General features: G+C 33.4%; 1 long non-coding RNA gene across 2 annotated transcripts; it reads left to right on the top strand.

The window, feature by feature from the left end:
- The first annotated feature begins 3,042 nt into the window (after positions 1-3,042).
- Positions 3,043-9,166, top strand: LOC114285081 (uncharacterized). 2 transcript variants are annotated; one of them, XR_014331695.1, is made up of 4 exons: positions 3,043-3,188; positions 7,682-7,787; positions 7,926-8,324; positions 9,000-9,166. It is a non-coding gene; the product is annotated as an uncharacterized LOC114285081 (long non-coding RNA). The 2 variants fall into 2 exon arrangements; XR_003637150.2 differs by having other exon boundaries at positions 7,682-8,324.
- Positions 9,167-9,535: the final 369 nt, after the last annotated feature.

The raw sequence follows: 9,535 nt of genomic DNA, 5'->3' as shown, positions 1-9,535 counted from the left end.
TATTTAGCATCATCCAATTGCTTCTTTGCACAACTTGGCAAAAAGTACATATTATAATTTGCATGTTCGTTTAATATCACACAAGCAACAATAAAATTGGCCAAGAAAAACAAAACAAAATAAAGTGGAGGCAATCACAATAAATATTGTGACTGTGCACTGAAAAGATATGAGAATAATAGCATGAACATCTAAAGCCATTTTACTCAAAAGATGTAATCAACCAATTTATCGGAGACATAGAATATATGAAAAGTGTCTTCCTGCAATTACGAGCTTAGTGTTGCAGTGGATGTGCTTTGATTTGAGGCAGAAATGCAGGAATATGAAGGGATGGAACTTTGGTTTTATGGTTAGTGAAATGGAAGAAGATGAACAGTAGTAGGAGTCCATTCGAGTGTATGGAGCATATATAACAGAAGGTAAAAAGGTAGGATGATTCAAAATTTTGGGAGATATGCGTGACGACTGTAACAATACGTGGGCGTAATTGGGGCTAGCCATGTGTCCCAGAAAGGACATCGTGTCAGAGTGGTTGGTGAACGTGTTGTACGACTGATGAGACCACTTCAGATCGATCAGATTTTAAGACTAAGCAGCTTTGGTTAGCTCGGTAGGGTTGAGCATTATAGCTCGGCTATAAAGAGTAATCCCAATCATGCGTTGCAGATAGAGTTAAGGGGAAATTGAGAGGCTAATTTGTGTAGTCAAATTGGGCCGATCTAGATGGAAGTGGCTTTAAGGCTTGGGCGTAATGGGCCGAGCTATGTTTTGCAGATAGCTTGGATTGGGCCAAGCTGAGACTAGGCCGGTCAAAGACGTTTGATTGGACTAGTAAATGTCCATGTTCTTAGACCTAGCAACTTCCTAGTGGCGGTCAATGTTTTGACCGAGCTATATAGAAGGAGGTCAAATAGAATTGCAGAATGAACTTTGACCAAGCTAAGGGAGAGCCGTGCAATGTTAGCATGATGACGCGTGCAAGCCGTGCACAGCGTTGCATGTTGCACGACTAAGTCAGTGGTTTACAGAGTAAAGTAGTTTGGTTGCTCGGCGGGAAGCCGTCCAAAGAGTTGTGCCATTTCACTTGGCTTGCAGTAGGGAGGGTGTTCAGGGATAAGCATTATCCTTTAGGAATGTGATTCCTAGGAGAACTCTACGAAGGAGAGTTAGAGTCGTACTAGGATTGTGCCGTGCGAAACTTACAAAAGCTCAAACCAAACCCTAATCTCATGTATGACAATTACTACTCCCAAATTCATATAGCTTTTACTTACTTTGTCTACTTGTTGACTTTGGCATCAGAGAGGTTTCTGGCACACACTCGCTGGCCAACTCACGTTTGTGATTTTAGGTGTTACGAAGAAGTTTAGAGGAGCACAAGCTTGATGAACAGGATTATATGAGTGAAGATTCTTTTGTGCTCGTACAATAATAGAAAGAGCGAAGAGTTATCAATAATCTAAAATTTTATTTGAATTCAATTTGAAAAATCTTTAATATGATCGAATAATTTGATGTACCCGAATTCATTAAAGATATGTAATTGAATTAGATTGAACAATATCGAATTTGATCCAATTTATTGTGTTGAAAGTTTTTTAATCTTCATGATGAAATATGTTAGAGCAATTTTTGAAAAAAATGAATTGGGTGAGGATAGATTTTCAGGTTTCTGAAACATATCGGGTGGATATTCGAGACAGATTGGATCTGGATTAGTTTTCCAACTTCTGTGAGAACAATCGGATCAAATTAGATACAATTTCTAATCAGATTATATCAAAATATGCATAGGTGAGCTTTGGATCTAACCAGTTTAGCATAATAGGTGAACACCAATATCAAATTTGAACATTAATTTAATTAATTTATTTTTTTAAATTTTTTTTCTTCATTTCTTGTCCAGTAATGAAAGGGGACAACCAGACCTAAGGGTGTATGAGGTGCAGTTTGGGCGAATTGAGAGTAAAATTATAAATCGAATAACAGATTCGCAAATCGCAGTTTGGGCGATTTTGGGCGGATTGAAGAATATTCTAATCAATTATCAAACATTTGCATAATATATAATACTAATTTGGACAATATTTTTCATACATATAACACAAACTAATTTTACATAATATTTTTCATATATAACTACTAATTTGTAACAAATTTCACATCTTAAATCTCTCTCTCACACTCATTTTTTACTTTGATATTCCGCTAAATACTAAAAAATATGTGTATTAATTATAGCAGAGTGGAGCCATTTTGAAAGCGAATTATAAATTTTAAAATTTAATCTGCGGTTAGTGGATAAAACGATGCGCATTAATGTGGATCAGTATGATTTTAACGGATTGAACAGTATTTTGCACCGCCCTAACCAGACCCAACCTCTCGTTTAATTGGGTAACAAATCCATCACACCTCACATTTGGTTGAAAAATACGGAAACATATAGGCCCACATGTTTTTTAATGAGGGAATAACATTAAAAAAAAATTCAGATTAATGATAAATGTCACAGAATTTAATTATTAAATGTATAAATTTTGTTTGTGTTAATAATTATTTTTTAAAAGTAGTGTAATTTTTTCTTTTTTAATTTGATGCTTGTTTAGCACAATATAAATTTTTTTTTGAATTAATGTCTTACTAGTACAAGAGATTAAATAAGAAATTGTAATGCTAGGGAGACAATATAGGAAATGATGGTTTTAACGGCGTTTTATAAACATCGTATTTTTTTTATAATTAAAATGATCCCGTTTTAAGAATAGAAGTCATTTAAAAACGCCTTCAAATCCTTATTTTGAAACCCTTATTTGGAAACATTCTCTCTCTCTCCAAACCCTTATTTTGAATCCATGAACATGAGAAATCGATCACCTCTCAAATCTCTCACTTACTCCCTATCTCTCTCTCTCTCTCTCTCTCTCTCTCTCTCTCTCTCTCTCTCAACCCTATTTAAACCCTAACAATCTTCAGCACAGAGGATCGATTCATCTTCATCATCAGCTCGATGATTCATCTTCATCATCAGCTCGATGATTCATCTTCATCTCAGTGATTTATCATAGAGTGATTTCGATTTTGAAGTTCTCTCTCTCTCTCTCTCTCTCTCTCCCTCGATTTTGAAGCTCCACCGCCATCACCATCTGCATCGACGAGGACAACATGAACATTAGCCTACTAAAGTGAGCACCACCATCTACAATCTCAATTTTGTATTCTCTCTCTCTCTCTATATATATATACATGTATTTGTATATGTACATCGATCTTCTTATTTGTTCCTTTGCAAGTTTGTGTTAGGGTTACACTAATTAATTTCAAGCTCTGGTTTGTGCTCTTATGTTCTGCATTTTCACCCTAATATTCATTTTCAATTATTATGAAAAACAACCAAATAAGAAAAAAAATATTAAAAAACAAGTCATATAAAAAAAGAAGCAGAAAATTAAAATCTCTATTTATTTTTGTTTATATAACATAAACAAGTCATGTTTCTATTAAATAAGCAAAAAATTAAAAAGAAAGTCATGTTTTTGTTATTTATTGAAGTCTTATTTATTGAAGTCTTTAGTTGGTTGGTCATTCTGAATTGAAAGTGTTTTGGGTTTTGACCTTCATCTATTGAAGATTTTAGCTATGTAATGCATTTACAAGTCTAGGAAAGAGGATATGGAAGAACTCATTGATTTAATCATGGCAAGGGTTGTTTTGTGGACTAAAAGATCATTGGGAACTTGGGTTTTAGTCTATTTCTGATATCATAAAATGTATTCATGGCATTAGAGTATTGAAGCCTAGGAGAAGAAGTAGCTCCATGACTTGAATGCTCATTAGGTTGGCCTTTCTAGATTTATGGATGTAATTGGCAGTGTTGATTTTGATCCAACCTGTTGAGAATCACAAATTGAATAATTTCAGTTACCCAAAAGATAAATAAATTTATTATGTTTAAAGTACTTGATATGATGCAATAATCTTTGGCTCATACTGATGCAAATGAATCCAGTAAGAGAACAATAGTGGCTTCACTTGTGAAGAAATGTAGAGATTAGAAAAGTCAAGTGAAAAAAATTGGGATACAAACCCTTTAAGAATGATGCAGATAGGTTGGTTCATCGACCGGACAAAGTACATGAGGATCAGTGGCGAACCTTGGTCTATTATTGGGGCACTCAGAGTGCATCGGTACTATTTTATTTATGTAAAAAAATGTTTATAAATGATAATTTTTGATAATATCTTAATGAATTTCATTTTTAATAGAAATCAAGTAAGAAGAATAGAAAAATTTGGAAGAAGAAGACATTACATCATAGAATAGGCCAAAAGCCTTTATTAGTAGTCCGAGTGGAGGTATAATTAGTATGTATAGGAATTTGGTTCAAGTTTCAAATATATAAAATAGCTTTATACATGATACTGGAAAGTTATCTCTATGATCATTCAAATTTGAACCTCAATTTAGAACTATTTATCACGACCCAAACCCGTCCCTATAGGTTTAGCGTCGTAACCGGCCAGTAATACTAGGATTACCAAAGGCCTCTGAACAGATTAACACATAGTAAGGGGCTATAGAAGCAGATATATAAAATATACATAGTCCATTGAGCTGTGCAGACATACATGGGATAGGAATTTAAAACTTTATTTACACACATTCGTGACGTCATATTAACAAAGTCTTATGTCACCATCACATGTCCACATAGTCAAGTTGGGACTTAGCCCGAGGAACAGTTTTACAAAAACTTGTTCCAAACCAAGTAAAGAAAGTAGAAAACTTATACATAATCCACAAAACTTGACCGTTAAACATTTTGGGAACCTCCTTAGGAGGCATTATGGTTGGCCGACATAAAACAAAATTCCAGGCCATCATCATTGAGCCTGGTTGTGCGCCTGGTCACCTACATACATAAATAATACAGTGAGCGGGAGTCCAGTGAATAATAACAGAGTAAAGGGATTTAAATGAACGATGTCCCATATCAGATTCAAAATGCAAATTCGTATTTATTTCAGAAACAGAATCAGAATCAGATTCATATTCATATTCTTGTTCAAATCGTGTATAGAAATCAGAGTTGATGCTTAATCGTATGTGGTACATCCATTAGTGTTAATAGAACAGATACAGTACAGATGCAAAACAGATGGTGGTTATAAGTAACGAGTTCCATAAAGGAACCTCCGGATCCGGGTAGCAGATAACAAATATGCTGAGCTCCTTAATGGAGCCTTCGGTACGGGTAACAGATAACAGATATAATAAGTTCCATGATGGAACCTCCGATACCGGGTAACATCTAACATATATTACATGATGCTAAGGATGCCACAAATACATGTCAAAAATTGGACAATCATTCATTATACAGAATATAACATTTTAGAAAATAGATCTTATTTCATCATACAAAAAATAAATAAAGTTGAACATAGCTTTACTAAGTTATTACTTACAGTTGTCTCCAAAAGCAGACAAACAGAGCAAACAGATCAAATAGCTCACGGCGCGTGACTTACACAAACAGATAACAGATACACGCTGAAACACATGCTCGCAAAACACTTAACTCATTTCTTTTCTTTCTTGGTGTGTTTCTAATCCTTATCCTCATTATTATGTCTTAATTTGGGCTTAAGAATGCCTAAGATACAATGAGGATACTAAAATGTGCTTTGAAACACTTAGTCAAATTTTCAAAAATAGGGCAGTATGCCCGAGCGCAACTTTTGTCGCTCGAGTGGTCTGTAAAGTTTGCAAAAGTACTGGTTACATGATTTTTATGCTCGATGTCCGCTCGACCGTCGGTCGAGGGCAAGATTGAGTAAATAGGGTCTTCGATCAAGCACAACTTTAGCCGTTTGAGCGGTCTGTAAAATTTCGTAAAAATTTTGGGGGTATGAATTTTACACTCGAGCCAACTTCTTCTCGCTTGAGCTGAGATACAAAACAAAGGGTGGTCGCTTGAGCGATGATGCAGAATTTTGAAATTTCCAGGTTGATGTTCTAAGTCCAAAACTCAAATTCAAAGCTGCAAAACATGTTCCTTTAGGATAAAAGCTTGAAGAAACATATGTAAACTTGTAAAACATTGTGAATTCAAAATTATTTCACAAAATCAAAGCCCAAAAGCATGCCAATTGAACCAAAACCAACTTGAGACTTGAGAACAAACATGCATGAAATGGATTGACTTCTAAGCCTCCAAAATATAATCGAATGAAGTCAAATGATATAAATCATGATGAACTCCCAAAACCAAGTTAGAATTATCTTATCCATGAGAGAATTCTTTTGAAAACAACATCGAAACTCCATGAAATGCACACATATGTATGGAATGCTCTTCTTTTCTATTTTTAAGCTTAATTCATGCATTACATTCTAATTTCCTTTGAATTAACATGTAAATGAGCTTAAAGTGACAAAATGTGAGTTGAATTCTTACCTAAGATTCTCAATTCTTGAAATGTAGTAATATCCTTGCTTAATTCCTCAAATCTGTCTTCAAGTTTCTTCAACTTCCTATTTTCCAAGCTTTGATCTCAATTTCTCTCCCTCTTTCCTCTTCTCACATTTTTGAAGGCTCAAAGATGTTGAGCGCAAGTGTAATAACACGTAATGGAGCATTATATAGGCTCATTAACTTAGGTTAATAAACTTTGATTAGTTAATGTTAACTTAAATTAGTGGTAATTAATTTATTCTAATTATTTTATTCCGAATTGAATTTCAATTAAACCTACCATAAAATTTTAAAAATTCCAAATAACACATAAACTTAGTCAATTTTGTGATCGGATGTTGATAAGGTCTTCAATTCTCATACCGAAACAAAAACATAGACAAATATTCCTACAACAGACAAATATAAACTCAAATAATGCAATACACATGTTATTGATTCAGAATTTCTTCTAACTACTTATTAGGCATTCTTAATCATAGGTTATAGGTTAATCACAGGTCATGGTTATTACACTATTCTATAGCAGCATAAGTATCACTTTCTTAAAATAGTTGAGATGGGGAAAAAAGATAACAACAATTTGTAGAATTTGCTGACAAATGACTATATGGTACTTTCTTAAGTATCACTTTCTTAAAATAGTCAGCCATAAACAAATAATTTGATATGCTTTATCAAATATGTATTCTTTTTTCTAGGCCATAGTCGTCTTACCTGTTGCCTTTGCTACTACATTTTGAAGCAAGGCATTATAGTTTATGTCAAATGGTGTCACTATTCTATATTTGTCTATAAGGACTATTAATTTAGAACGTGCTAGTGAAAAAAATCAGTGCTTCAGCCTCCTCTATTATGATTTTAGTCCTAAATCCTAATACTATTCTTTTCATGTTTTGTACACATTTATTTGTCCTTGTAATTGTACTTCAGTTCATCGTTTACTTTTTGAGTGGAAGAAAATCTATCTATTTTCTCAACTAGAAGGTGAATAACTCTTTCGTTATGCAATATATCTGTCTTTGTTTGTTTTGTAAGGGAAACATATACTGTCTTTGTTTCTCAGCTAGAAGGTGAATAACTTTGCCGTTATGCAATATATCTGTCTTTGTTTGTTATGCAAGGGAAACATATATTTGTCTTTGTTTGTTATGCAAGGGAAAGTCTATTTATTTGTTTTATCTATCTTTTATTTATAGGAGACAAAAAAAGAACAATGGGGTTCTTGCTAGTCGATCACAGGTGTAGATGGCTGTATACATAAAAGATAGGACGTCAAATGGTGATTCAGTTGATGTGGTTATGGTATGTGATACTACTTTGTTAGACTTTTAAAATGATTCATATTGGAGGCCAATTATTGAATTCAAAACTCGAGTTATGGACTTGGAGGACGTTTGGATTGGGACTGTCCCTCATTGATGTTTTTGGAGGTTGATATAGGTAGTCACAAGAGCATAATCGTATATTCCAAACTTGAGTTCAAGAACAAGTTGAAGAGAAACTTCAATGGCATCAAATGCAGTTAGAGTCGAAAATGAATGACATAATGGAGAACCAAATTCAGGCTATACGCACAGATTTTCAGTCACGAATTGAGGTTTTGGAATCTCAATTGCAAGCTGCGGGCGTGCCCATTGTACCAACAGTTGCACCCTTAAACCCATTACATAGGCTATACGTATTTCAACTATTTCTACTAGTTATTACTTTAAATTGCCTAGAGCTACTGTATAACTTAAGTCTTTTATTGAATGATAGGTTGTGGATTCACTTAGTAGTCATCCTACTATTAGGCCAATGCCACATTAACAACAATCTTATATATTTTCATCCTAAGAGGTGAGCAATCATTTAATCAAAGCCTTTTGACAAGACAAGACCTTACTAATTAAAATACTTGCTCTTATTAAATGTATGTTCAACTTTCAAAGAAAGAGAAGAAGAAGAATAAGAAAAGAAGAACTAACAATAAGAAGCTTTTTTGCACTCTTGCATGGTAAAGAAACACTTATTTCACACTCTGCTTTGTCGTTTACAATGTTAGAGATTATAATTGTAGGACATTCTTTTTTGCTACATCTTCATCATCATGGTTATGTTTTTAGTATTTGCATTATGTTATTACTTTGGATTGATTTTTTTTTTTGTTTTTTGTTTTTTGTTTTGTTTTGACTCTCTATTGCTTTGTGATGCATTCTGTGGATATATTAACTTTATATAGATAAATAATTATACTTTGTTTTCATTCTTGTGAATGGCTGATCATTTTCCCTTGTTAATAAGCTTCCAATTGTTGTTCATTCTTTATAAAAGAAAGTATAGTTAAGAATTTAAGACTATTTTATGCTTTGTTTATCAATGCCCTTAAAAAAACACTCTTGAAGTTTAAGTAACTTGACTTCTTCTTGTCCATTTTGATTTCAACTGATTTATCTAAAATTTGAACCTAAATTGTTTCTCATTCACTAACTAGATTTTGAGTTTTCTCATTTTGATTTCCATGTTCTGATGCAGGCATTTAGACCAGTGAAAACTACAGCTATATGAGCTTCTATTGCTAAAACATGATTTATGGATATGTTATTTTGTGGTTAATGTTAAAACATGATTTGTGGATATATTATTTTGTGGTTAATGGTGGTTGAATATTAAATTGAATGTGAAAGTGAATTAATGCTGCATTTGCTATTTGAATGGGAGTTATTGTTTCATATTAGTGCTATTTTTCAGTTTTATTACATGTTTTAGTTTAACCACATAAAATTAGCACAATTCAAAAAAAAAAAAAGAAGATATAACGGCGTTTCTCAAAATGCCACTATATTGCCAACGGTTAGATTTTTAAAATAAAAAAAAAGCTATGACGGCGTTTTGAAAATGTCGTTTAATATTATTGTGACGTCATTTTACTGTTATGTACAACATTTAGCAAACGGCGCCTATAACAGTATAACGACGTTTCTAAGGTGTCATAAAGTTACAACGACGGACGAGACTTCAACGTTTGATGCTAAGCGTCACAAAAGATATTAGCGGCGTTTTGGAGGCCT

Source organism: Camellia sinensis, chromosome 6 (assembly GCF_055761805.1).
Source record: "Camellia sinensis isolate YWXY chromosome 6, ASM5576180v1, whole genome shotgun sequence".
Taxonomy (NCBI): domain Eukaryota; kingdom Viridiplantae; phylum Streptophyta; class Magnoliopsida; order Ericales; family Theaceae; genus Camellia; species Camellia sinensis.
The sequence above is the reverse complement of the archived record's forward strand: the minus strand, read 5'-3'. Positions and strand labels throughout refer to the sequence as shown.